The following is a 26,793-nucleotide window of genomic DNA, read 5'->3' on the forward strand; positions in this document are numbered from 1 at the left end:
TCAACTGACATCACTACCAAGATGAATCAGATGTTAGAATTATCTGACAAGGATTTTTTAAAAAGTGTTTTTGTTGAATGATAATTGCTTTACAGAATTATGTTCTCATCTGTCAAACTTCAACATGAATCAGCCATAGGTATACATGTACCCCCTTCCTTTTGAAACTCCCTCCCATCTTCCTCCCCATCCCACCCCTCTAGGTTGATACAGAGCCCCTTTTTGAGTTTCCTGAGCCAAACAGCAAATTCCCATTGGCTATCAATTTTACATATGGTAATGTAAGTTTCCATGTTACTCTTTCCATAATCTCACCCTCCCCTCCTCTCTCCCCATGTCCGTAAGTCTATTCTCTATGTCTGTTTCTCCACTGCTGCCCTGTAAATAAATTCTCCAGTACTATTTTTTAGATTCTGTATATGTGCATTAGAATACAATATTTATCTTTCTCTTTCTGACTCACTTCACTCTGTATAATAGGTTCTAGATTAATCCACCTCATTAGAACTGACTCAAGTGCATTCCTTTTTATTTCTGAGTAATATTCCATTGTGTATATATACAACTTCTTTATCCATTCATCTGTCGATGGACATCTAGGTTGCTTCCATGTTCTAGCTATTGTAAATAGTGCTGCAATGAACAATGGGATACATGTGTCTTTTTCAATTTTGGTTTCCTCAGGGTATATGCCTAGGAGTGGGATATGCCTAGGGTATATGCTGGGTCGTATGGTGGTTTTATTCCTAGTTTTTCAAGGAATCTCCATACCGTCTTCCATAGTGGCTGTATCAATTTACATTTCCACCAACAGTGCAAGAGGGGTCCCTTTCCTCCACACCCTCTCCAGCATTTATTGTTTGTAGACTTTTTGATGATGGCCATTCTGACCAGTGTGAGGTGATATCTCATTGTAGTTTTGATTTGCATTTCTCTAATAATGAGCAATGTTGAGCATCTATTCATGTGTTTGTTAGCGATCTGTATGTCTTCTTTGGATAAATGTCTGTTTAGGTCTTTTTCCCACTTTTTGATTGACTTGTTTGTTTTTCTGGTATTGAGTTGTATGAGCTGCTTGTATATTTTGGAAATTAATCCTTTGTCAGTTGTTTCATTAGCTATTATTTTCTCCCATTCTGAGGGTTGTCTTTTCACCTTGCTTATAGTTTCCTTTGCTGTGCAAAACTTTTAAGTTTAATCAGGTCCCACTTGTTTACTTTTGTTTTTATTTCCATTACTCTAGGAGGTGGGTCATAGAGGATCTTGCTTTGATTTACGTCATTGAGTGTTCTGCCTGTTTTCCTCTAAGAGTTTTATAGTTTCTGGTCTTACATTTAGGTCTTTAGTCCATTTTGAGTTTATCTTTGTGTATGGTGTTAGGAAGTGTTCTGATTGCATTCTTTTACATGTAGCTGTCCAGTTTTCCCAGGACCATTTATTGAAGAGGCTGTCTTTGCCCCATTGTATATTCTTGCCTCCTTTGTCAAAAATAAGGTACCCATGGGTGCATGGGTTTATTTCTGGGCTTTCTATCTTGTTCCATTGGTCTATATTTCTGTTTTTGTGCCAGTACCATACTGAGAATTATCTGACAAGGATTTTAATGCAGCACCACAAAAATGCTTCAATAAGCAATTGCCATGTCTCTTCCATAAAATGAAAGGAAAAAAAATAGGAAGTCAGAGCAAAGAAACAACAAGTTATAAAAAAGAAACAGCAATTATAGAAGGAAGGATACAATAGCAGAAATTAAAAACTTGCTGGTTAGGCTCAATAGTATAGTGGAGATGACAGAGGATAGAATCAGTGAACTTGAGGATACACCAATAGAATTTGCTCAATCTGAGCAGCACAGAAAAAAATAGACTGGAAAAAAATAGAGCCTCTGAAACCTGTGGGAAATTAAAAAAGATCCATATCAGAGTCCCAGAAGCATACCAAAATCAAAGACAGTGCAGAAAAGGGAGAAAGCTATAGACAAATATCTCATGGACTTAGAAAAATCTTCAACAAAACATTAGCAAAATGAAACCAACAATGTGTAAAAGAATTACACACCATGACTAAGTGAGATTTATTAAGGTATGCAAATCTAGTTCAATATTTTAAAAATCAACATATAAAAACTTGAAAAAAAATCAGTCAACATAGGCTACCATATATATCTGACTCTTTGTGACCCCATGAACTGTAGCCCACCATGCTTCTCTGTCATGGTATTCTCCAGGCAAGAATACTGGAATGGGTTGCCCTTCCCTTCTCCAGGGCATCTTCCTGAACCAGGGATTGAACCCAGGTCTCCTACATTATAGGTGGATTCTTTACCTCCTGAGCCACCAGGGAAGCCCCATCCATATGCCCATATCAGTTAGCAAAGAAAAACACATTTGATAAAATTCAACACTTATTCATGATAAAAACCATTAGTATACTAGGAGTAGAGGGGAACTTCCTTAACTTCATAAAGAACATCTAAACATAACAGCTAACATTATACTTAACAGTGAAAGACTGAATGTTTCCCTTTTAAGATTGGAATGAGGGAAGCATGTCTGTTCTTATCACTTCTATTCAACATTGTGCTGGAAGTTCTGGACAGTATAACAAGACAAGAAAAAGAAATTTTAAAAAATCCAGATTAGAAAGAATCAAGGAAAACTATCTCTGCAGAAAATTTGACCATCTGCACAACAAATCACAAGAAATCTTAAAAAAAAAAAAACCTTCTAGAACTAATAATTGAACTCAGCAAGGCCACATGATATCAAATCAACACAAAAATCAATTGCGTTTCTATATAGTAACTGGAAATATAAAATAACACCATTTACAATTGCTCCAAAGAAAATGAAATATCAATATTTAGGTATAAACTTAACAAAGCAGGTACAGAATTTGTATGCTGAAAATTACAAAACACTAATGAAAGAGCTTGAGATTGATTGTGTTCATGGACTGGAAGATTCAACATACTAAAGATGTCGGTTCTCCCCAGATTGATTTATAGGTTAATGAAATCTCTATCAAAATCCCAGCAAGGATTTGTATAGATAGAGATAGGCTTATTATAAAATTTATATGGAAGAAATTACCTGATTGCCTAGTGGTTAGGATTCCATGCTTTTACTGCTGTGACCCGGGTTCAGTACCTGACCAGGGTACTGAGATCCCACAAGTCACTCTGTGCAATGCCCCCCCCAAAAATTATGTGAAATAGCAAAGGACCTAGAGTAGCTAAAAATGATTTTTATAAAGAGCAAACTTTTATAAAGGATAAACCAATGTAAAAGCTTACTATATAGCTACAGTAATTAAGCCAGTATGGTAAAAGTGGGAGGTAAACACACAGATAAATGGAACAGAATAGAGAACCCAGAAACATACCCACACAAATTTGTTCAATTGATTTTTGAAAGTTGTAAAATCAGTTCAGTGGAGGAAGGATAACCTTTTAAACAAATAGTGCAGAAGCAGTTGATATGCATGGGCAAAATAAGTGAATTTTTACCTAAACATCACACTATATATAAAGATTAATTCAACATGGATCACAGACTTAAAGTGCAAAACTATAAAACTTGTAGAACAAAAGCCACAGGACGAAATCTTCATGGTCTAGGGCTCAACAAAGTGTTCTTAGACTCGATACCACAAGCATGATCCATAAGAGGAAAAACTATTAATTGTATTTCATCAAAATAATGAAGTTTTGTTCTATGAAAGATCCTATTAATATGAGCTACAAACTAGAGAAATTACTTGCAAAGTATGTATCTGAAAAGGATTTTTATCCAGAATATATAAAGAACGCTCAAAATTCAAACAATCCTGTTAGAAAATGGGCAGAAGATATAAACAAACTTTTCACTAAAGAGAATATACAGATGACACATAACACATGAAAAGATATTCAACATCATCAGTCATCAGGAAAGTGCACATCAAAACCATAGTGAGATATTACTACACACCTATCAGTTCAGTTCAGTTACTCAGTCATGTCCGACTCTTTGTGATCCCATGGACTGCAGCACACCAGGCTTCCCTGTCCATCACCAATTCCCAAAGCTTGCTCAAACTCATGTCCATTGGGTCGGTGATGCCATCCAACTGTCTCATCCTCTGTCGTCCCCTTCTCCTCCCGCCTTCAATCTTTCCCAGCATCAGGGTCTTTTCCAATGAGTCAGTTCTTCGCATCAGTTGGCTAAAGTATTGGAGTTTCAGTTTCAGCATTAGTCCTTCCAGTGAATATTCAGGACTGATTTCCTTTAGGACTGACTGGTTTGATCTCCTTGCAGTCCAAGGGACTCTCAAGAGTCTTCTCCAACACTGCAATTCAAAAGCATCAATTCTTCAATGCTCAGCTTTCTTTTTAGTCCAACTCTCACATCCATACATGACTACTGGAAAAACCATAGCTTTGACTAGATGGACACATCTATGAGAACAGCTAAAATAAAAAATATTGACACCAAATGCTGGAGAGGATGCAGAGAAACTGGGTCACTCATACGTGTATTCTTCAACATATTAATGTTTAAATAAACTGTAGGACATATGTGCCATGGAATACTACTCAGCAATAAAAAGAAGTAGGGTATCCGTTCATGGTAATAACTTGGGTGAATCTCCCAGGAATCCTCCTGAGTGAGAAAAATACCAGTTTTAAAAAGTTACATACTGTATGGTTGTTTATATAATACTATTGAAATGACAAAATGTACAGTGATGGGGGACAGTTAGTGGGTGCCACAGGGGTTAGAAAATGGGGCAGATAGAAGGTAAGTATGAATGCATAGGGAGCAGCTAGAAGGATCCTTGTGATAGTACAGTTCTGATCTTATTGGTGGATTCATGAACCTACACATGTGATAGAATTGCAAACAACTCAATCCACAGACATATACAAACAAATGATTACAGGTAAAGCTGGAGATATCTAGGCAAGATCAATGGATCATGGGCAGTATTAGTGCCGTGGCTGTGGTATTGTACTACAGTTTTATAAAATGTTCCCACTTTGGGAAACTGGGTAAAGTATACATGGTATATCACTGCATTATTTCTTACAATTGCATGTGACTCTACAATGATCTCAAAATACAAAGTTCAATTTAAAAAAAAAAGAAAAAACAATCCGGGCCTTGAATATTTTGCCAGAAGCTGAACTATGGAATCTGGCTCATTTGCAGGCATGAAACTAGTTGGCCTTTTGACTACAGAGCAGATAATTATAAAGAACAGTGACTTTCCCAACTTGGGGGTGCAGCCCCTTTGGGAGCCTGTAATAATCCAAAGAGGTGTTGTTCACCTTCTGGAAATTCTCAGTAACCAAATATAATTGAAAATCACTTTCATGAAATAACAAACATTTGCTATATAAATCTTCATCTCAGAGAACCACACTAGAAAATCAAAATAGGGGATCTCTAACCTCTCCACACGTTAGCCCTTTCCAAACAGGAATCACCAGCCTGATCGTTCTTCATACCGTCAATGTCTGAGATCTGAATTGGCCTGTTAAGTCTGTATGGTGAACAGCTGTCACCCCTAACCCTGGGCAACCAGAAGGCTCAGACCATAGAGAAACTCTGAGGGGGAATGAGAGGCTGTGGATGATTGGCAAACCCCATTCCATTGCTCGGCCAAGGCCTCCAAAGGGATGCACCACCTTTAGATTCAACATCTTCCTTAAGAGAAGCTTAGAGGCTTTTCATGATCTTTTCCTAAAAGCTCTTTTCCTGCTTGTTCTTCAGACCTGGAGCATCTTGAATTTATCACTTGCTTTGATCAAAGAGAAACTTGATTTCACAGAGGACTAAACAAACAATGGGGAAAGCACATTTCCCCTTAATATTAGTTTTTTTTTTCTTTAGTGACTCAAATTTAATCTTGTTAACATTGGCTTTAAAAAAAATGTCCTCACAAATTGTTTGTCTGCAAAAGAGATCATTTGGAAGTTTGCTTTGGTTTTATGATTTAATATCTAAATTACTAAATTGGCCAAGTTAAAAACCTTGACCTTCCTTAAGTTTTTAGGTTCTGAGGCAAGAATACTGGAGTGGGTAACCATTCACTTCTCCATGGGATCTTCCTGACCCAAGGATTGAACCTGGGTCTCCTGCATTGCAGGCAGATTCTTTACTATCTGAGCCACCAGGGAAACCCTGTATCAGGATTCCCCCCAAACTCCCTCATGCTGCCCCTTTGTAGATACACCCCCTCCAAACCCTGGCAACCACGGATGTGTTTTCCATCACTGTAGTTTTCTCTCTTTGAGAAAGTCATAGAAATGGAATCATACAGTAGAGAACTTTAAAACTGGCTTCTCTCAGCATCATGTCTTCAGGATTCATCACATTGGTGTATCTATCAATAGTTCATTTAAGATCCTTTTTTACTTATGAATTACTCCCCAATTTCATTAATTAGTTTTCTAAGCAGGCTTTGTAATAGTGTAGCAACAGTATAATCTGTGTGCAATGAAATCACCTTTGGTAAAATGACTGACAGTTACTAAGGTTTTTCTTATCCAGTTCTTCATCTGTTTCGGCTGATAAAAAAAAAGGCAAAGAGGCAAGAAGTAGATAATAATTTCTAAACAAGCATCATAGAGTTCTAAATCCAGCAAGCAGCACCCCTGACTGCCTGAATTGTTCTCAAACCATTCTCTCACCACTTGAGAAACCTACCAGGACAGCAGTGGCCACTGGACTTCTAGACATATGCTTCCTGCCCAGGAGCCTTCCTGTTGATTCTAGAGCCAGCTTCACACAAAAGAATGAGTACATCCATCTCATTAGGACTGGTTCAAATGAATTCTTTTTAATGGCTGAGTAATATTCCATGGTGTATATGTACCACAGCTTCCTTATCCATTCATCTGCTGATGGGCATCTAGGTTGCTTCCATGTCCTGGCTATTATAAACAGTGCTGCGATGAACATTGGGGTGCACGTGTCTCTTTCAGTTCTGGTTTCCTCAGTGTGTATGCCCAGAAGTGGGATTGCTGGGTCATATGGCAGTTCTATTTCCAGTTTTTTAAGAAATCTCCACACTGTTTTCCATAGCGGCTGTACTAGTTTGCATTCCCACCAACAGTGTAAGAGGGTTCCCTTTTCTCCACACCCTCTCCAGCATTTATTGCTTGTAATGAGATGGATGAAGCTGGAGCCCATTATACAGAGTGAAGTAAGCCAGAAAGATAAAGAACATTACAGCATACTGACACATGTATATGGAATTTAGAAAGGTGATAACGATAACCCTATATGCAGAACAGAAAAAGAGACACAGAAATACAGAACAGACTTTTGAACTTTGTGGGAGAATGTGAGGGTGGGATATTTCAAAAGAACAGCATGTATCCTATCTATGGTGAAACAGATCACCAGCCCAGGTGGGATGCACGAGACAAGTGCTCTGGCCTGGTGCACTGGGAAGACCCAGAGGAATCGGGTGGAGAGGGAGGTGGGAGGGGGGATCGGGATTGGGAATACATGTAAATCCATGGCTGATTCATATCAATGTATGACAAAACCCACTGGAAAAAAAAAATTAAAAAAAAAAATGTAAACCTGAAAAAAAAAATAAATAAAAAAAAAAAGAATGAGTACAGTTCTCTAGAAAGTAACATCCCCCCCTCCCCCCACGGATCACACCCATACCCCCTGATCACACCCACATCCCCTGCAGTGAAATCATGGAGCCTTAACTACTGGACTGCCAGGGAAGTCCCGAAGGTGACATTTTAAGGAATTCTTGAACTGCCCTCCTGAGGAACCCAAAATATCTTTTACTAAAGATTTGTCATACCAGAAACTTCTACCATTAGAATCACTCATTTAGGCTAAGGAGTTCCAGAAGACCTCTCTTTAAAAAATGCAAACATGTCACATAGGAGGATATCCCGTTATGAAATTGGGCCCTGAGGGACTGAAACAAAACCTTCTGACCTGAGGCAGAAGCCAGATTTGGAATGGAGCTCAGTGCTAAGGGCTGGGACCCCGGCTTAAATTAAAGGTGAGGTCAGATGACTCTGCAAGGCCAAGTAGCAGCAGTGTAATAAGCAGGACTTTATGAGGCCTTCCCAGGAGAGCTCTCCCCCCCCCCCCCCCCCCCCCCCCCCGCCCCATGTCCTCTGCTAAAGCTCCTCTCTGAAGTACCTAGACGATAGTATTTGATGCAAATTTCCTGAGTTGGTTTGCAGATGTGAAACCGCCCCCCCCCCCCAGTAGAAAACGTTAACTACTTGATGACCAGGAGCACATAGCCCCAGGCCTCCCAGAGCCTAAGGACTGATAAAGTTAACCCCTGTGACACTACCCTCTTCCCTCGCCATCAGAGAATCCTGTGTGAGTTGATCACATACCTTTCGACCCCCTGCCCCACCTGACTTTTATAAATGCTTTGCAGAAAGGCTTCAGAGAGCTCAAGGCTTTTTAGGGCAGGAGCCACCCGCCTCCTGGCATGCCCCTGCAATAAACCCTTCCCTACTCCAAACTCTACCTTTTCAGTTTGTTTAACCTCACCGTCAGGTGCATTAACAGCAGGAGACACTGGGACCCAGGGAAGTGGGCTGAAAAGGGCTGGGGGGGTATGTGTCAAATGAGGCAGTGGGACATGCTAAGAACAAACATTGCCTGTGTCCTCAGTACAGCCGGGTCGTGCCCTGGGGGCCCCACTCTGGAGTCAGATCGCTAGATGCTGTGTTTGCTTCTGTCTTATCTACCTACTAAGTCAACACGAAGTCGAAGCTCTGAAACCCAATTCAATAAGAGTGTTTATGAATCCGGTGTACTTAGCCAGCACTAAGGAGGAAGCCACCTTCCGACTGCAGGAGGGCTTTCCTTTTTTATTCAGTTTCCCTTTCTTTTGTGTTTATAGTCTTTCCCCCTTCTCCCCAAAGGCACGTCACTCTGAAAGTCCTGCTTGTATTAATAAAAGCAACTCGATGGCCAAGTATCAGAGACTCTAGGTGGAGGATAAACCGAGTCATTTCCTGTGAGGGAGGGGAGTCAGCCTCGAGTGGTCAGACTTACCCCAAACTGAGGGCAGTAGGACGACCCTTGCACACCCACTTAGGAAGCCAGGGCCACCTTAGCCTGGGGTTAGCTGGGGCCTTGGTCTTCTTCACCAGTGTTATTTTACAACCTCTTGCTCCACGCAGACACATACAACTAATGAAGTAACTGTTGGCGCATCTGCCAGTAACACAGCTCATTTCTGTTGATTAGTCATAGACCAACAATCAGTAATTTGGTAGATTGCACTTGAGCTGACACATTTTCAAACTAACGGTTCATAAAACAGAGGGCTGCTTATTTTATGTATATATAAGTGGCTCTTAGTGCATCAAAAAGATGTTTAAAACAACAAAGGAATACTCAAAAGCACAGTTTATCATCTTGGTTGGTAACATTCAATGGCAGCCCTTGGTTAAATAAGCAAAGCAGCACACAGACAGAGGGTGGAAGTGCTGGGGCAAGCGCAGGCTCCTTCCTAAGGGCTTCTGGCCATGGCACTTGGGGCTCTAGGTAGGTGTGCTGAGGGGCTGCCCAGGGAGCAGGAGAACTGAGTTGCAAGATTGTTCAAACCTTTGCAAAGAAAGAATCACAGAGACAGTGCTTTCTGAGAAAGAGCAAAAATAAAGTAGACCTAGGAAGCTAGCTGGGCTTCCCTGGTGACTCAGTGGTAAAGAATCCGCCTGCCAATGCAGGAGATGCGGGTTCGACTCCTGGGTCAGGAAGATCTCCTGGAGACTAGAATCGTAACCCACCCTAGTATTCTTGCCTGGGAAATCCCATGGACAGAGGTGCCTGGCGGGCTACAGTCCACGGGGTCTCAAAGAGTCAGACATGACTTAGTGACTCAACAACAGGAAGCTAGTTAAGTGTTTGAGACCCAAATGCCGATGGAAAAAGCTCTGTGTCTTTAGAGCTGATGCAATTGGAGCCTTTCATATTGAGGCATGAACATTTACAGCTGGGGCAGCAACCTCCCCTACATTTCTGTTCATCTGATTTTCAATTTCAGTTGTTCATTCTCTATACCCAGCCCCACTGCAGGACTGCACACTAATTATCTCATGGTGGTGATACCATCTGCTGAAAAGGCTGGCAGCTGAGCCACTACCATCTTCCTACCTCTACCTGCCCTGGTACACGAAACAGAAGGCAGTGTACTGTCCCCTGTGCCCTCCTCAGGGGACTGACTCAGCTTCACAGATTGAAGCAGAAACTGAGAACTTGACCCATTCTCCAGATTGGAGCCTTTGCTTATGGTGTTTAGTACTGGAGTTGAGGGACTCAGCCTGTGTCTACATGTGGCCTGGGTGGTGGAGCAGGTGAGACGGGCCTTGCGGTGAAGTATTTGGCTAAACTACCTTCCTATGTGGGTCCACGCACCTGTGATTGACTCATGGGCCTGGGTCTGATCTAAATGAACAAGTGAATTTCTTGACCACCACTTTTATTTCTCTCCCTGGTACCTAGACACAATTAAAAGCCATTTGGTCACAAGAGGGTTGAGAGGGTGTAGACAAGACTGAATCATCCCATCCTTGACCCTGGAAAAAGAACTGAAAGGATCTGATGTACACATAAATCAGTTGTACCATCTTTTTGTAGAAATGGCAACATGACCTTTCTTTGTAATCCCACTCAAAGTATTTTTAAACTTCAGAATAGGAGTGAGGAACCCAGGCATTGACACTGGTAAATTGTTGCAAGCAGGCAGTATGGGGGAAGGTGGACAGGGCATACGGTCCCTGGTCTAATCTCCCCCTGCCCATGAAGTTCTGAAAGTTTGGTGAGAATAGTTGGTGAGTTAGAATGATAGTTAAGCATCTATTCTTTTATATATGTTAAAATATTCTTAATGCTTATGACAACTGTGAGGGATGTTACAGAGAGAGGAACATATTCACTGTCTAAGTAGCAGAGATAGGGAATGTCTTGATTTTTTTTAGTTATTCTTTATTTTTACTTAATTTTGTTTTATGTTGGAGTAGAAAATCTTGATTTGACCAGAGAAAAAAGGTGGCTTGTTTTCCACTTTTGAGCCACTGATTTCATCTCCAGGGGACACAGCCCAACTGTTGCACAGCTGGGCACTGACATTAGTAGCAAGAAGCCAATCACATTTTTTTTCCTTTTGACTCTCCTTTTCTTTTACTGATCGTTATCTGTAACTGTTCATTTTCCTTGGATTTTTTTCCCTGTTATCATTAGCTTGTAAAGGAATGTGGTCAGCTTCCCCCATTTGTATGAATGTAGAAGAATATTAATACAGCTATAAGAAAAGCAGAGATAAGCCAGAAGTCAAAGAATCAGAGTGTTCCAGCCAGAGGAGCCATAGAAAAAACTGGGACCAGCCCTTCACTTGTTTGTGTGTGTGTGTGTGTGTGTGTGTGTGTTTGGCCGCTCTTCCCTGGTAGCTCAGTTGGTAAAGAAACTGCCTGCAATGCAGGAGACCCCAGTTTGATTCCTGGGTCGGGAAGATCCTCTGGAGAAGGGATAGGCTACCCACTCCAGTATTCTTGGGCTTCCCTTGTGGCTCAGCTGGTAAAGAATCCACCTGCAATGCAGGAGACCTGGGTTCAATCCCTGGGTTGGGAAGATCCCTTGGAGAAGGGAAAGGCTACCTACTCCCGTATTCTGGCCTGGAGAATTCCATGGACTGTATAGTCCACGGGGTCAAAAATAATCGGACACGACTGAGTGACTTACTTTCACTTTCACTGTTCAGTATGTGGGATCTCAGTTCCCCTACCAGGGATTGACCCCGTGCAGTGGTAGCTCAGAGTCTTAACCACTGGACCACCAGGGAAGTCCCAGCCCTTCACTTTCACCGTGGGGAAACAGAGACCCAAAAAGGGAAGGTGGGTCATGATTCCCATTTCTGTCCTCTTTCCGGAATGTGATATATGATTTTACTGCTCCATACTTTCCTTTCTAATGATAATTTGTAAAAGTTATTATTAGGCACTTCTGGGGCACCAAGCCAATTAGGTTAAGGAGTGGTACAGAGCCATATGATGGTAGGGAAACCTAGACCCAAACTAAACATTCACCCTGGACCATCAGATCTGGAGTTAACCCTCGTTTGTGTTGTGTTGGCATTCCCCTAGGTACTAGGTACTGTCCTTGGCCTGCTTGTCTTCTGTTGGGTTGACCAAAAGTTTCATTTGGGTTTTCTGTAAAATGTTACTGCAATTCTTAGGCTGTTCTACCTGTCTCAGCGGATAACTCATCCCTTCTCCAGTTCAACACCCAGCTTGTCACCTGTCCATCTCTTTACAAATCTCTGCTCTTCCCTTATACCCTGCTATACTTGTAACCGCAACAAAACCTCTGTTTTGTTTGAATAAAAACAAGCAAAAATCTTTTCAACCTATGTCTCCCTGCCCTTAGCTATTCCCTTGTCAGCCAAGCCTCTTGAAAGAATGGTTTGTATTTGATGTTCTAAGTCCTTCCTTTTCATTCACCCCAGTGCCAAACTCAATGGGTACCTTTTAAGTCTTTACTTTACAGGATCTTGCTCTGCAGCATTTCACACTGTATTTGTCTGCCTGAAACTCTTTTTCCTGACTTTTCTTCTCTGGATTCTTCTACTCCTCTGTCCCTCAAGGATCTTAATCGATAGTAGTTATATCTTGGGTTCACACCCAGCTTACATCTCCTTTACTGCTGTACTTCCCAACCCATCATCTCTCAGGAAAGGATGGTAAAGCCCGGGACACAGTCAGTAGGTCCAGTGATGGCTCTCTAATGGGAGGTGGATACCGTACATGTGGGATTCTGTTCTCTACCCCCCACCACAAGAATACTGTGAGATCGAGGAAGCAGATGGCAGGGAACTCGGCTGAGGGGTCACACTGACTCAGAGGCTGACCCTATGGTTGTGATTGTGTGAGTGGATGAGTGACTAGAAGACACTTCTGGGCAGAGGAGGCAGCATGAGAAATAAAGGCAACTCTGCCTGAGAAACAGGGAAGAGATCCTGAAACAGGGAGGGGTGCAGAGGAGCAGAGGAGCGGAGAGGGGAATAGGAGGGAGACGGGAGTGGGGAGAGGAAGCATGGGAGAGGGCACCCAGGGGAGTTCTGACTGCCCGTGAGGGGCTGTGGTGCTGGCTGCACTACATTTCCACATGACTCCCTGGATCCTTGTAATGACTCTCTCTGTTCACTACCTTATTTTAGTGGGGTTTTGTCTCTTGCCACTTTTATCCTAAGGTACCTCTTCTTTTGTGATGCTGGAGAAGACTCTTGAGAGTCCCTTGGACTGCAAGGAGATCAAATCAGTCAATCCTAAAGGAAATCAACCCTGAATATACATTGGAAGGACTGATGCTGAAGCTGAAACTCCAATACTTTGGCCGCCTGATGTGAAGAGCCGACTCACTGGAAAAGACCCTGATGCTGGGAAAAATTGAAGGCAGGGGGATAAGCGGACGACAGAGGATGAGGTGGTTGGATGGCATCACCAACTCAATGGGCATGAACTTGGACAAACTCCGGGAGACAGTGGAGGATAGAGGAGCCTGGCATGCTGGGATCCATGAGGTCTCAAAGAATCAGACATGACTTAGCGATTGAACAACAGCAATCTCTTCTTCCTCCACTTCCTCAGCCTCACCCTGAGTGATCTCATCCACTCTTTTTTCAGTTTAAGATGTTTTTATTCAATGCATATAGTTTTTTTTTAAAAAAAAAAAAGCATACCAAAGGCTTATACAAAAGGATTATACACAGTGATAAGCGGAAGACCCTATGCCCACCCCTTTCATGCTTCCCAAAAGCAGTCTCTCTTTGAAGTATTCCTTATGGTGTTTACCTCAGTCATTGAAAAGAATATAATTATCCCACTATTCCTTTATTTTTATTCCAGTAAAATATACATTGCACAGATTTACCATTTCAACTAATTTATGTGTACAGTGGCATTAAGTACAATTGCATTGTGGTACAGTCATCACCACGAGCCATCTACAGAAGTTTTTCATTCTCTCAAACTGAAATTCTGTATCCAGTAAACAATAACTTCTCATTCCCTTCCTGCCCAGCCCCTGGTAATGACTCTTCTAGGTCGTGTCACTATACATTTTATTCTAGGTACATCATATAAATGGAATCATACAATATTTGTCCTCTGTTGTCACACTTATTTCACTTAGCAAATGTCTTCCAGGGTTGTCTATGTTGTAATATATATCAGAATTTCATTCCTTTTTAAAGGTTGAAACATATTCTGTTTTATACACATACAACATCATATTTTATTTATCTTTTCATTCATTGATGGACATTTGATCTATTTCCATCTTTGGCTATTATGAATGTGCTGCTGTGAACTCAAGTGTATAATATCTGTTTGAGCCTCTGCTGTCATTTCTTTGGGATATATATATCCAGAAATGGAATTATTGAATTGTATGGTAATTCAGTGTTTGCTTTTCTGAGGAGCACTGTGTTGTTTTCCACATTCTACTATTTCATAAAACACTTTTTAAACATCATGTACTGATTTTGTGTTATAGTAGCTGAAGATCCATCCACTCTTGAAGTATTCTCTAGGCCTTGTGTGCTAATGACTTCCCATCTATATTTCAAGCCCTCACTTTCCCTTGAGCTTCAGGCTTATATTATCCAAATGCTTGCTGGACATCTCCATGTGGATGTTAAGCTCAGCGTATGCAAAGCATAATTAAAATGTTTGCCCCTGCCCCTACCCAGACTTTCTCTTCCTCTGGTTATTATACTGCCCCTTCATCAGTGAATGTCACTTATGTCTACCCAATAACTCAAACAAGAAACCTGTAGAGGGGTGGGAAGGGGTGGGTGGGAGGGAGACTCAAGAAGGAGGGGATATATGTATACTAATAGCTGATTTACTTTGTTGTAAGGCATAAACCAACACAACATTGTAAAGCAATTATCCTTCAATAATAATAATAACAAAGAAACTTGGAGGTTATCACAAATTGTTCCTGGACCTTACCATCCAATGGTTAACCAAGACTTCCAGATTTTACCTCTGAAATATTTCTAAACTCCATTCCCTTTTCTTCTTACTGTCACTGCCCCAGTTGAGATCTTCATCATCTATTGATTGAACCACTTGCAGCAGCCTCCTCCTAACTTGTCTCCCTGCCTCCATTCTTGCCCTCATTTAATTCTATTGCAAATTGGTCTAGGCCAGTTTAGCCTCTGGCACCATCAGGTACTTTTCAGTGAACATCAGTAGTTTCCAATGTCTGGAATTATCTGTGGGTTGTAGTCTTCATCCCCCAGAGCCTCCATACCAGGCGGTATGTTCCACTGAAAACAGGACTTCGACCCAATTCTGCCAAGTATACATTTATTAGCAGTTGGGCATAGTCCTGCAACCTGTCCTCCAGGAAGCCCCACACAGGAAAGGTTCACTTGAAGCACATTTAGCAATTCTCCAGCAGTAGCATTTTAGCTAAACTTCTGGTCAAATCAGGCAGCAGACTCATCCATCAAGTGTCAGGAGCCAGGACCCAATGGATTTCTAGACCTAGAATGCCACTCTGGAAGTACCAGTGTTTTAGGCCCCTCTGATGCAAGGGCAGACAAAAGCAACAGTCCATAAATCTGGAACACTATTTATTTAACAAGTGAAAGTTTATTTCTACCATCCCGTATGTAATGAGCAAACCCTCAAGTGGAGATTTAGGTAGATTGGTTGAAGCTTTCCAGTAGCTGCTTCTGGAGCATGAACTCATAATTAGAGTCCTTCAGATGCAAACTAAGCACTGCTAGAATGTGTTCCTCTTTGAGGTGCTTCAGACAGTAACTGCCCCTAGAGTTTATCTATATGTTCATGTATATGTATAGGTGTGTATGTATCTTGCGTTGTCTGTGCTGAGGTTTTTGTTGTTGTTTTCTTGTTTTTGTTTTGTTTTTTGGCTGCATGGCATGTGGGATCTTATTTCGCCAACCAGGAATCGAACCTACAGCCCCTGCAGTAGAAGCGCAGTCTTAACCTCTGGATCACCAGGGAAGTCCCTGTGCTGAGTTTCTTCAAGGTAAATTTCAGGCTATATAACAAATCTATCCTCCCCTGGACTTCTGTCCGTATTGTTCCCCTGCATAAAACCCTTCCGTTTCATGGTTCCCTGTTGCCTGTAAAATCAAGTCCAAACTCTTTCAAGTGTATTGCAAGGCCTTGCCAGACAACCCCCACCACTTTCTTTTCTGTACTTTACCCTCTAGTCTAGAATTACCAAGCCACTTGTAGTGAAGCCCCACCCATGATGCTCTCCCCACCTGCCTAACCCACCTTCACACTTTCCTTCACCTGGCTAATTCTCACTCATCCTCTTTGACTCAATTCAGGCAATTAGTCCTTTCAAGAAGGCTTCCCTGGAACCTAATGAAGTTAAGCACAGAGTCGGACACAACTGAAGTGACTTAGCATGCACGCATGTATTTAATTTTGAATAGCACTTATATATGCCAGGAACTACTCTAAGCACTTTTCATCCTCAAAACAACTCTGTGAGTTAGGTTCTATTATTATCCCTCTTTTTAGACAAGGAAATTGAGGCAGATGAAGGTTTAACTTGTCCAAGTTCACATAATTGATGAGTGGCAAGTCACACTTCAAACCCAGGTTGTCTGGCTCCAGAGTCTGTGTGTATAGAAATCCATAAGTGATGCTCTGTATTTTCATAGCACCATATGCATACCTCTATCTCAGCATTTAGCATAGTAGTTTGAAGTTCTTTCTTTGACTATGTGCCTGCAGCTTTGCCATCAGGACCTTAAAGCTTAATAGTCTCTGAAGTATGGTGTAGGGTTAGATCATGAAGTTTGGAATTAGCCATACCTGGGGTTGAGTCCCACCTCTGCTCTGTACTAAGCTGTCTCAGTTCAGTTCAGTTCAGTCGCTCAGTCGTGTCCGACTCCTTGCGACCCCATGAACCTTAGCACGCCAGGCCTCCCTGTCCATCACCAACTCCCAGAGTCCACCCAAACCCATGTCCATTGTGTCGGTGATGCCATCCAACCATCTCATCCTCTGTCGTCCCCTTCTCCTCCCGCCCTCAATCTTTCCCAGCATCAGAGTCTTTTCAAATGAGTCAGCTGTCTGCATCAGGTGGCCAAAGTATTGGAGTTTCAGCTTCAACATCAGTCCCTCCAACCTTAGGCAAATTACTCAACCTTTCTATGCTTCCTTTTCCTTATATGTAAATTGAGAATAAGAATACCTCACAGGGCAATGGAAAAATTGAAATGAGATGATATCTCTAAAGCACCTAGCACAGGGTCTGACATAGCTAAAAAAAAACAAAACTCTTGGTAATGCTTGACTATTACAAATAGTTATTATCTCTGCATCTCTAGCAACTGGCACAGTGCCTGAAAAATAAATATTTGAGAAATACTTGTTGAACTGAACTATTATGGAAATCAGTAGACTGACATAGATATCTGAAGTATATCTTGTGTGTACGACTTCAGAATTGCTCCCCTGTAGTTAAGCAGGATGTGCCATCTCACTTTGCTGGGGAACTTACGAGTTTTACCTCCAAAGGATAGATAGCCCTGGAACTCTCCAGTCATATAATGAACAAGCATATCATTCTGGTCCTTGCAACCATTAGTTTTATTGTAGCTGAAGCTCAAATAGGATAGCTCATCACCTTGAAGTGAATCTTGTTATCCTAAGTCATCTCATCATCTTTCAAACTGAAAAGAGAACTCCATTTCATTTCCTTTTCTTAGAACAAAGGCTTCAGGACTTCCCTGATGGTCCAGTAGATAAGAATCTGCCTGCCAATGCAGGGGACACGGGTTTGAGCTCTGGTCCTGGAAGATCCCACATGCTGCAGGGCAACTAAGCCCAAGTGCTGCAACTAGTGAAGCCTGCATGCTCTAGAGCCCATGTTCTGTAACAAGAGAAGCCACCGCAATGAGAAGCCTGCACACCACAACTAGAGAGTAGCTCTTACGGCAACTAGAGAAAGCCTGCGTGCAGTGATGAAAACCCAGTACAGCTAAAAAATTAAAATGAAAAAGACCAAGAGATTCAGAACTCCCCAGAGCTATCCATTCTTATCAAATCTCTGACCTTTTTGGCTTCCGAAATTCCTATGTAAATTTCCTTCCCAGTATCCCAGAGATTTGAATTGCTGATGAAAAAATTCAGTGGTCAATCTATAAACAGAATGGGAAATTTTAAGCCAATCTGAGGATTATAATCTGGGAGACAGTCTCACAGAGAACTGTGAGAACTGTTCTGCCCATTAGAGGTCAAAGAACAATTGTATCCATTTTTGAGACAAAGGGTTTTATACATCAGATGTATTTATGGTTTACATAATTCAGATGTATACCTACAAAGTACTGGGTCACTGTGACCCCTTACAATGTTAAGAAGGAATATTATCCCCTAAAGGAGTTATCGAGTAATGTGTCATCATGACCCCTCACAAGATTAAGAAGGAATGTTGGTCTCCTAAAAAGTGATCTTGCCAGAATTAAGAAGGAATATTATCTCCTAAAGGAGTTATCGAGTAATATGTCATCATGACCCCTTACAAGATTAAGAAGGAATGTTGGTCTCCTAAGAAGTGATCTTGCCCACACCAGGAGAACATTGTTCTTTACGGTTGAGCAGGTATTTCTGCCACTGGGGAGATCTGGTTGGTGCATAATGCACACTAGATGTGAGGGAGGAGGTCAGAGGGCAGAGAAAAATTTTATGCATATGCTTTTCTTGACTTGCCTTAAAATGTGAATTTTTATTTCATCAGTATTAATCCTGGTCATAACCTAAAATGTTACAGTTTGATTAAATCTCTGATTGTTACACTACCATTTTTTTCTTTTTTAGAAGAACCTCACCCATTAACACAAAAAAATGTGCAACTAACTGAGGATTCTGGATTCTTAGATGCTAAGGGAATAATGCCTGGAGTGTGGGTTTAGTCAGGGCAGGCTGCCCGAAGAAGATCTCCAGGCAGATGGGGAAGGGTTGGTAGATTTCTGATGGCAGGGGCTTCCCAAGTTGAGGAAAAGGCACTGGGCATGAGTCAGAGACCACAAAGCATGTAATAAACTAGAGGTGAGGTTAGCGGTTTCATGCTTAGAGCAAAACCTGGGATTCCCCTCTCTTTCTCTGTCCAGATGATCAGAAATAAATCCTGGAGGGTTCAGAAACACAGAGATCAGAAATGTTCTTCTCTAGAAAAGTGCACTGGGCCAGACATGAGGAGATACGGTCTCTCATTCTGGTTCTACCACCAGTTTGTCCCATAATGGCGGGCAGGTCATATAAACCCATTTTAGACCATTTTCTTGACAATTAATTAGAGATAGATATATAATCAGACTATCACACAGAGCTGGTGGGAGGATTCAGTGGAAACTTACAATATCCATCAGATATAAGTTACTGAGATACTATTATGAAAATGTAGATACCACAGGAAGAGAGACCACTTTCAGCCTTGCCATCTCGCATGTTATTGAATAATAAATGCCAGCTGCTCAGAGACTCCAAGAAATAGGTGTCAGGTGCACTGAAGAGAAAGGATTCTTTTAAACAATTGAAGAAACCAAAGTTCAGAGAGGTTAAATCACTCCTCAGTTATTGAGCAGGAACTGTGCTAAAGCCAAATGTGAACTACTTCACTACTTTGTTTTCAGAGCCTGAAAACTTAGTTGGATTCCTTTGGCAGGCCCTTTAAGAGGGAGAATTGGTGAGAATTTCAGGAATAGTGGACAACTAATGAGGGCAGTATTTTGGAGGTTGGCAGCTGATCTCAGAATCAGGTAGCTTAATCTTTTTGTGTGCCTTAATCCACTCTGACCTCTAGAACTAGAGGTTCATAGACCTCTAGTACATATGAACTATGTATCACTCCTTTTGAGCCTGGGAACTGGGAGTTGATAACACTGAAAAGAGTGGCAATACCCCTTTAAATCAATAAGTATTTCTGAAGTGAGGTCTTGGCAGAGAGAAAGCAAGTGAAAGGAAAGCGAGCTGGCGTGAAGATCTGCACTCCAGTGGATCAATGAGCAGAGTGGGAATTCAGATACAAGAGAGCCTGTCCATGGCCCTAGTGGTGAGAGGGAGAAAGACAGAGACATCTTCATTATCTTCCAAAACAGAGTTGTACAGTTCTGGAAGACCTTCTGGCCACTCCATGAAGACACTGGTATAGATCCTCTTTCCATTCTCTCTGGTCTCTTTAGCCAACACTCAACATGAATATCATGAGAGGTTGCTGATTGTCTTTCTAGAAACATATTTAACCAGTTTTTTCATGCTATTTCAAAATCTGAAAGTAGAGAAAGGAATTTAGGGCAATCTTATGACATTGTTGTGGAGGTTCCAGGTTTCCTCTTGTAATGCATGGAAGGTTTTAAAGCAACTGTTCCCTTTGACTAGCTCAAAAAATCCTCCTTCCTCCATCTCCTGTTTTTTAAGATTTTTTTTTTTATGTGGACCATTTTTATAGTCTTCCTGAACACCACAATGAAAAGCAGCCCCTGCTCACCACAACTAGAGAAAGCCTGAGCACAGCAACGAAAACCCAGTGCAACCAAAAATAAAAATAAATAAATTATTTTTAAAAAAATTGGGAAAGTCCAGAGAAACTGGCAATGAAAATATAAGCCAGTCATGGGTATATCATGACAATGGCAATAGCAAGTACAAAGGCCCTAAGGTGGGCTTCACTGATGGATGTTTTCCAGATATGGCCTCAGTGAGGACTCCACCACATCGAGAAACTGGTAGCATTAGCCCAAGGTTTCTAGATCAGCATCTTGCCAAAATGAGCCCAGTTTAGGCCAGTGGCCTGGTGGCTCAGTCAGTAAAGAATCTGCCTGCAATGTGGAAGACCTGGGTTGGGAAGATCCCCTGGAGGAAGGCATGGCAACCCACTCCAGTATTCTTGCCTGGAGAATCGCCATGGACAGAGGAGCCTAGCAGGCTACAGCCCATAGGGTTGCAAAGAGTTGGACACGACTGAGCACAGCACACAATATTGCTTCTGTTTTATGTTCTTTGGGTTTTTTGGATGGAAGGAATGTGGGATCTTCACTCCCCATCTAGGGATTGAACCTAACACCTGCTGCACCACCAGGGAAGTCCCTCTCCATCTCCTTGAATCTAGTCTGCATATCTGAGAGAATTCTGATTATAGTTTATATGACATTGGCATCTGCTCCTATCACTTCATGGCAAATAGAAGGGGAAAAGGTGGAAGCAGTGACAGATTTTGTTTTGTTGGGCTCCAGTCACTGCAGATGGTGATTGCAGCCATGAAATTAAAGGATGCTTGCTCCCTTGGAAGGAAAGCTATGAGATAACTAGACAAGGTATTAAAAAGCAGAGACATCAGTTTGCTGACAAAGGTCCATGTAGTCAAAGCTATGGTTTTTCCAGTAGTCATGTACGGATGTGAGAGTTGGGCCATGAAGAAGGTTGAGCGCCAAAGAATTAATGCTTTCAAATTGTGGTGCTGGAGAAGACTTGAGAGTCCTTTGGACAGCAAGATCAAACCAGTCAATCCTAAAGGAAATCAACCCTGAATATTCATTGGAAGAACTGATGCTGAAGCTGAAGCTCGAATACATTGGCCACCTGATGTGAAGAGCTGACTCATTGGAAAAGATCCTGATGCTGGGAAGGATTGAGGGTGGGAGGAGAAGGGGATGACAGAGAATGAGATGGTTGGATGGCATCACCAACTCAATGGACATGAGTCTGAGTAAGCTCCAGGAGTTGGTGATGGACGGGGAGGCTGGGCGTGCTGCAGTCCATGGGGTCTCAAAGAGTAGGACACAACTTAGGGACTGAGCCACAGCAACATTGGTGCACCATAACACTGGTGCACAAGGGCCATTCCCATAGCAAAATCCCACCTTTTACACCTGTGTTAAATGAAGGGGTTGGTGGAAGTTCAAATCCATGTTAACATATGACTTTAATCAGAGACTGAAGATGACCCCTTGTTAATAATTTGGCATATGAATCATTTAAAACACAAAACAGTTTTCTTGTGGTGAAGAGAGGTGCTAGAATTCACCCTCATCCCCTCCTCCTGAATGTGTATTTTACATAAGATTACTCAGATTTTCTAACAAGATTAATAGTATGCTGTTATAATTGCAATATTATACCAGAAGCATTATCAATGCTAAGTACTCTCCAATTTAGAATACATGAATAAATTTTCTAAAACTCTTGAGAAGAGTATCCATTTTCCCAGCTAAATAATCTGTAAGTTCAAAAGGTAAAAGAAATATTTCTTCTTATATGGAAAATGGATATATATGGGAGTAGAGTTTTGATAAGCATTTGTGAATTCCCTGCTGGTAGATTTAAAAACCTCCTTGGCAAGCTCAGCTCAGTGCTTTGTGATGACCTAGAGGGGTGGGATGGGGGGGTGGGTAGGAGGGAGGCTGAAGAGGGAGGGGATATATGTATACTTATAGCTGATTCACGGTGTTGTATAGCAGAAACTAACACAACATTGTAAAGCAATTATCCCCTAATTAAAAATAAAAAAATTTAAAAATGCCTCCTTGGTGACCTCATGGCAACTAGGGATACTATGCCCATTTCTACCTAGGGGCCAAGGTAGAGTGTCTGCAGAATTATGTATCCATTAAGGTAACATTAACTTTGCCGTTTCAACATACAGTGTCCAAGGTCACCCTGGATGTTGACAACTAGCCAATAGATGGGAAAAACAGAAAGAGTAGAGAAGGCAGGTGAGCTTTTTAGATTGGCCTGAATGTCACCCACACCCCTTCCACCAGCATTCCACTGGCAAGGACTTGTCAGGAAGGCCCCACCTAGATGCAAAGGGAACTGAGAAATGGTAGTTCTTGTCTGTGGAGCCACTTCCCAATCACATCTCAGGAATGATGGAAGGACAATACAGATATTTGGAGGCTAGCTAAGTGACTTTGTCGAAGTTGTACTGTGGTAGTAACTAAGTTCTTATCTCAACTCCACACTCTGCTTTGTGATGCCAGCGGTAAGGCACTACAAACCACATTTCTGCTTTGTTGGCCAACTCTATGTTGTTGTTGTTCAGTTGCTCAGTTGTGTCTGACTCTGAGACCTCATGGACTGCAGCACGCCAGGCTTCCTTGTCCATCACTATCTCCCGGAGTTTGTTTAAATTCATGCCCATTGAGTCAGTGATGCCATCCAACCATCTCATCCCCTTCTCCTCCTGCCCTCAATCTTTCCCAGCATCAGGGTCTTTTCCAATGAGTCAGCTCTTCACATCAGGTGGCCAAAATATTGGAGCTTCCGCTTGAGCATCAGTCCTTCCAATGACTATTCAGGACTGATTCCCTTTAGGATGGACTGGCTTGGATCTCCTTGCAGTCCAAGGGACTCTCAAGAGTCTTCTCCAACACCACAGTTCAAAAGCATCAATTCTTCAGCGCTCAGTATTCTTTATGGTCCAACTCTCACATCCCTTCTTGACTACTGGAAAAACTGTAGCTTTGTTAGGTTCTGCCAATAGGGGGCAGTAGAAGAAGACTGCAAAGCAGGAGAAGGTAGAGACTTCCTGCCTATTTGCTTACCGTGGGTTTTCCTGTCTGTTTGTGGTTCCTGTATCACTGCAGCCTTGTGTGTTCACCCTGCAAACAGCAGTGCCTTCCTATAGCACCAGCTGAATCTGGTTGTAGTTTTTCCAACACTTGGAAGACTCTGCCTCATCATGTCTGCTCAGAGACACTACCAACAATCTGTCCCCATTCTTTAGAAGTCTGGGTTCCAGCAACACGGGCACCTTCCTCCAAACTCAGACATCTTGGTGCCAGTTGGCAAGTACCCCCTTTTCAGAAGCCTGAGGTTTAGCTCCAGGGAGCAACTCTCCCAAGTTTAAGTAATTACAAACTCTTCTCTTCCTGAACCCCCAGAGCTCCAGGGTGATAGCTGCTCCCTGCAGTTTTTACCTTTGTGACACCTTAGAGGAACACTATCCAATAGAAATATAATGTGAATACTAGTTTTTAATTTTCTAGTAGCCACGTTAAAAAAGTTTTTAAAAATGGTGAAATTAATTTTGATGATGCATCGTGTATATCAATCTAATCTGTTTTCATTTCAGTATATGATCACTGTAAAATTATTAATGAGATATTTTTATTAATAATCTGGTGTGTCTTTTATACTTACAGCACATTTCAATGTGGAGGATAAATTTCACCAGGAATATATAATCTATACTTACATTTTATAAAATTTACAGTTGAAAATATAGTTTCACCAAATCAAGTTGTTCCAAACATATCAAAGTTTTCTAATAATTTAATTGAGTGTCAATTTGTAATTTTTATTTGGAAATAACTGTGCCTCTACTTAATTGTATTGTGCCAATTAATTGTCTTGTTTTGACAATGACTCTAATTATGGAAAATATCACTGATGAGGGATGCTAGATTGTCATTACATGCAACCTCTCTGTAGTATTTTCTTTTTTTTTTTTTTTTTTGCAATTTCTTATGAAGGCACAGTTGAGTTTTAAGAGTTCTTGACATATTCTGTATACAAATCCTTTGTTAGAGATGTGATTTACAAATATATTTTCCCAGTTCATAGCTTGTCTTTTTATCTTCCTAACAGGGTATTTCACAGAGCAAAAGTTTTTCATTTTGAGGAAGTTCAATTTATTGATTTTTTTCTTTTATGTATTGTGCTTTTAGTATCATGTGTAAGAACTCTTCGCCTAACCCTAGGTCATGAATATTTTCTGCTATGTTTTCTTCTAAAATTTTATAATTTTATATTTAAATCTGTGATCCAGTTTGAGTGAATTTGTATGTAAGGTATGAGGTTTTTTGTATGTAAGGTATGAATTTGTATGTAAGGTGTGAGGTCTAGGTTTATTATTATGTTTAATACCTTTGCCTATGGATGTCCATGAAAGAAAGATTGAAGCAGGAGGAAAAGGGGGTGACAGAAGATGAGATGGTTGGATGGCATCATCGACTCAATGGACACGAGTTTGAGTAAACTCTGGGAAGTCCCTGTAATACACCTTAAAATCAGGTAGTGTAAACTGTCTGAATGTGTTCTTTCCTCAAAGTTGCTTTGACAGTTCTCAGTCATTTCCATTTACATATGAATTTTCAAATCAACTTGTTGTTTTCTATAAAAGTTCCTATTGGGAATTTGAAAGGGATTGTATTAAATCTGTAAATCAATATGGGAAGGATTGTTGTCTCAACAATATTGAGTCTTCTGACCCATGAATAAGGTATAAATCACTTTTTAGATTTTCTTTAGTTTCTCCCAGCAAAGCTTTATTGTTTTCAGCATACAAGTTTTGCACATCTTTTCTTGCCCAAATGCTTTGACCAGAACCTCTAGTCAGTGCTAATATAAACAGTGAGAATGGACATCTTGATTTATTACTGATCTTCTTATAGGGGAAGAACTCAGTCTTTCAACGTTAAGTGTGATGTTAGGTATAGGGTCTTCATAGATGCTCTTTATCAGGTTGATGAAGTTCCTTTGTATTCCTGGCTTGCTGAGAGTTATTATCAGTAATGGATGAAAGAGCTGAGAAGTAGAAGCTTTAGATCTCACCCTACCTTAGTCAGAGTTGTTCTGTTTTATGTTTTAAGTGTGGATATTCTCTGTGAAATGTGTTTACAAAATGAATTCAACTCCTAGTAAGAAAAAAAAGTTGGAATAACACTACCTTATACAATATGCGAATGTATTAGGTAAATTCTATTAGTCCAGAAAAATAGAACCAATAAGATAGATCGACAGATAGATATGTGTGTATAATATAATATAATGAGGAATTGGTTCACAATATTATGGAAGTAAGAAGTCACAAGATCTCCAGTCTGCAAACTGGAGGCCCAGGAAAGCCAGTGGTAATTCTTAGAGAATGGATGAATTCCAGTCCAAATCTGAAGACCTGAGAACCAGGGAAGCCAGTGCTGTAAATCTCAGTACAAGGGCAGAAGATCAATGTCCCAGCTCAGTCAAGCAGACAAGAAGCAAAAGGGATGAATGCTTCCTTCTACCTGGTGTTCTATTCAGGCCCTTGATGGATTTGATGATGCCCACACTGGGGAGAGCAGTCTACTTTCCTGAGTCCACCAATTCAAATGTTAATCTCATCCAGAAACACCCTCATAGACACACCCAGAAATGATGTTTAATCTGAGCACCCCTTAGGTCAGTCAAGTTGACACATAAATTAAATCATCACAGTAAGTTATTGGAAAATTGAATATAGATTTTTAAAATTTTCCAATGAACTAGGAACACATAGGGAAATCTTTTGAAAGACTATTCCTGCATCCCTTGTAAAATCTAAAGGATTCTGAGGCCATGCTTGAAGATGCAGGTTCTGGGAATTCCCTAGTGATCCAGTGGTTAGGACTATGTACTTTCACTGCCTAAGGCACGGGTTCAATCCTGGGTTGGGGAACTAAGATCTTGCAAGAAGTGTGGTATGGCCAAAACAAATAAACAAAAGCCAGCAAAAAACCCCACTGATTCTCAGCCTCTTAAGTAGAGTTGTAAGACTGAAAGGGAACTTTCCAGAGAGGATTGCTCCCACCTTCCACCCCCAAGGATGGTAGTGCTAGAGAGAAGATGTGGCAAGTCTAGAGAAGGACATCTCTCACTGTTCTATATCTTAGCAACAAGACAGAAGTTCTGCACAGCCTTGGAGTCCCTTGGGATCACAGACTGCTTGAGGGCAGGAACTGTATGACTTTCTTTTCTGTAGCTCCTCCAGCTGTCTCTCACAGTTCTTT

The 26,793-nt window shown here is 41.3% G+C and overlaps 1 long non-coding RNA gene across 2 annotated transcripts in view; it reads left to right on the plus strand.

Annotated features, from left to right (window-relative positions):
• The window catches only part of LOC133051862 (uncharacterized), a 58,328-nt gene extending 43,809 nt beyond the window's left edge, over positions 1–14,519 (plus strand). For both annotated transcript variants that reach the window (XR_009691931.1, XR_009691932.1), the window contains one exon: positions 13,237–14,519. This is a non-coding gene — a long non-coding RNA (uncharacterized LOC133051862). The remainder of the gene's footprint in view (positions 1–13,236) is intronic.
• Positions 14,520–26,793: the final 12,274 nt, after the last annotated feature.

This window comes from Dama dama, chromosome X (genome assembly GCF_033118175.1).
Source record: "Dama dama isolate Ldn47 chromosome X, ASM3311817v1, whole genome shotgun sequence".
In the NCBI taxonomy this organism is placed as follows: domain Eukaryota; kingdom Metazoa; phylum Chordata; class Mammalia; order Artiodactyla; family Cervidae; genus Dama; species Dama dama.